Raw genomic sequence first — 3,504 nt, forward strand, 5'->3', positions numbered from 1 at the left:
CAGATACAGGCCTTGAAGAATTCTGGAATGGCTCTCAGCTAGACACAGGCAAAATCAGATTTCTGTCAGACACACGGCTAGTCAGCAAAGGGATCTGGAGTGTAAATGTAAAGAGAAGGAAACTGGTGAGAAGACACGAGTGAAAGGCTTAAACGGGATATTAGCATGTGTGGGAAAGAAGGGTAGGCATGACCAGGGAAATGTTATTTAAAAGGGGAAGTAAGCAGGAACTGATCACTAAAGTGGCATAAAGCTAACACTCAAAAGCACTTCTGCCAAAGAGAAAAAAATCCATCATTGAATATTATAAACTTCCCCACTGTTTAATTTTTATGTTAATTTTGGAGATTAGAAATTATTTTAGCATACTTGGGTCAGACACAAGTCTCAGCATTTTGTATTTTTGTCTTCAATATAGTCAGAAATTTAATATGTCATAAAATATACTATCAGATAGCAGCCTGAATAAATACACTTTCCTTTCTTATACTTGATCCACAAAGTACCCTTTCTTTATATTGTAGTCTTTATTGCCTACAATAACTTAATCAACTCTGACAAATGCAATTTACTTTGCCTGGTTTAAAACAACTTCCGTTCTGTTAAGTCATTTGAAGTCTGTCATTCCCAGCCACAGTCCCTAGTCCTTAGAAGGGAATCACTATGATTTTAAATGAGCATCCAGACCCTTATCTCTATACCCTCAGCTTCTTTCCCAGGACTTCGTGACAACCACCTCCAGGTTTTCAGTGCATCCCTGGCACTCTTGCTCTCTGTACCTTTGTTTCCTGGACTTTTCCATTTCACTACAAATCTGACTAGTAATTTGTGGTTCATCTTCTTGAGGTCAAGCTTTCTTGCTGTCTCTCACCCCTCTGGATCCTACTCTCACATTAAGGAAAGACATTGAATACTCTTTAACTGCATTCTAAATTCTGTCACCTGTGGAGTACAATATGACATCAGGGTACACTAGAAAATGTTTTAAACTCCAAAAGGGAATCTCTGACTTTATTCCATCTATCCTTTACATTTCTGCATGATTACCGATCATTATCCCTTTATTTCCCTTTTGGGTCCTGGGACGTATGACCATTCACTTGAACCAGCACTGCCTGTCTCCAGATGACCTTTCACCCTAGAAAACCCTGCCTTCCATCCCAGGGGAAACATCCATGCTCCTGGTGTCAGTGGTCATTTGGTGTTTGCTCAGACGAAAGACTCAGAATTTTTATTTCAGCTCAGTAAATCCTCACTGGATTTCTAATAGTTAGAACCACAAGAAAACAAATTGTTTAAAAATAGTGGCTCATCACTACAATGGAAAATGAATAAATTTATTTTTGAACTATATAGATTATTCTCTAACCTGTAAAATGAAGACTTGCATCTTAGATAGCCTTGCATAGGAGTAGGTCAGGGACACAGCTCAGTTATAGAGTATTTACCTAGTACATACATGTAAATTTAATTCTGGGGACTTATCTATCCCCTCATCATTCCCAAATAAATGACAGAGGCCTTATACTTATTACAAGCTTCTTGGACTATAGCTGGTGTCTTAGTCAGGGTTTGTATTCCTGCACAAACATCATGGCCAAGAAGCAAGTTGGGGAGGAAAGGGTTTATTTAGCTTACACTTCCATATTGCTGTTCATCACCAAAGGAAGTCAGGACTGGAACTCAAGCAGGTCAGGAAGCAGGAGCTGATGCAGAGGCCATGGAGGGATGTTACTTACTGACTTGCTTCCCCTGGCTTTCTCAGCTTGCTGTCTTATAGAACCTAGGACTACCAGCCCAGGGATGGCACCACCCACAATGGGCCTTCCCACCCTTGATCTCTAATTGAGAAAATGCCTTAGAGCTGGGTCTCAAGGAGTCATTTCCTCAAAGTAGGCTCCTTTCTCTGTGATAACTCTAGCTTGTGTCAAGTTGACACACAAAACCAGCCAGTACATCTGGGGAGATACTCATCTATGCTAATCCTAATCTAACCTGATTATGCTGCCTACTACCCAAACATGTGCCCTGCTACTTGCCCTACCTTACTCTGCTTCATGTATGTCCTCATGGCTGCTCCCTTGGAGGCTTGATCATGGAGAATCTTCCTGTTCCTCCTCCTCTTCCTCTCTCTCCTTGGGACCCCCTGACTGGGATCAGAAGTCCTGCCTCTCTCCTTTTCTGTCCAGCTACAGGCTGATCAGCTCTCTATTAACCAAGATTCATAAAGATTGATAATAGAAATCAATCTTTACACATCACCGAGACAAGAGATACTCCAAGAATCATGACAATGCCAGTGTCTAGACTGCAATCGGATCTCTGGGCAAATATATCAGCACCTGAAATACACAGTGTACAGAACCATCTCCCAACGCATACAGGTCCCGGACTCAATACGCAGTAACCTCCCCAAAAGTGTTAGATTCTCACCTAACAATCCAATTTCTAATCCTTCCTGACAGTTCTTAAGATGACTGGTCAGAACCTACTAATGTCTAAAGCAGTGGTTCTCAACCTTCCTAATGTCATGGCCCCCTAATACAGTTCCTCATGTTGTGGTGCCCCTCCCAACCATAAAATTATTTTCATCGGTACTTCATAACTACTTTTGCTACTTCTATGAACTGTATGTGAAAAAAAATGCATTTCTGACTGTATTAGGCAACTCCCATGAAGGGGCTGTTCAAACCCCCAGGGAATTGCAACCTGCAGAATGAGAACCCCTGGTCTAAAGGACAGCCAGCCTTTCTATTCCTGCTAGATAGACCAGCACTGTCTAATACAATTTCTGTGGTAATAGAATGGCCTATATTTATAAATTGTCAAAAAATTAATATTAATGTTACTTTGATTGGTGCTTTTAATTTTTTGGACTTGTTAGGTAATCTGTTTTAAAAAGTGAACTTCACACATAATAAGCATCTTCACACATGATATTCATCTTCATCACTCCAGCTCCTTCCTTGCCTGACAGCTCCCTCCAAAATTCATAACCACCTCTTTAATATTATTGTTGCACACACACATACACACGCATGTATGCAGATATACACACATATGTGTGAATACATGCACATTCAACCTAGTGAATCTGTTTAATGTTGCCCGTATATACTTGTGTTCAGGGATTACCACTTGAGATTGATTATCTACGATGCAGGTATCCCCTAGGAAACTTGACTCTCTCTCCCCCTCACGAGCTGTTGACAACCAGTAGTTCTTCATCTGGGTGTGGAGCCTGCTCACATCATGGAAGACAAGAAGCAGAGAGAAAGATAGGGAGAGAGCAAAGACATGATTTAAAGTCCAAGAATTCCCAGTCATGCCCCATGTCCTAATGTTTCCAGGACTTCTCAAAATAGCATCATGAGCTGAGAACAGACCTGTTAATACATGATCTTTTTTTTTTTTTTTTGAGTGACTCATCATATTCGAACCACAACATGATCAAAGAAGAAAAATAAAAAGGGTTACATATATGCTGGATGAATACCCTACAAT

This window comes from Mus pahari, chromosome 11 (assembly GCF_900095145.1).
Source record: "Mus pahari chromosome 11, PAHARI_EIJ_v1.1, whole genome shotgun sequence".
In the NCBI taxonomy this organism is placed as follows: Eukaryota; Metazoa; Chordata; class Mammalia; order Rodentia; family Muridae; genus Mus; species Mus pahari.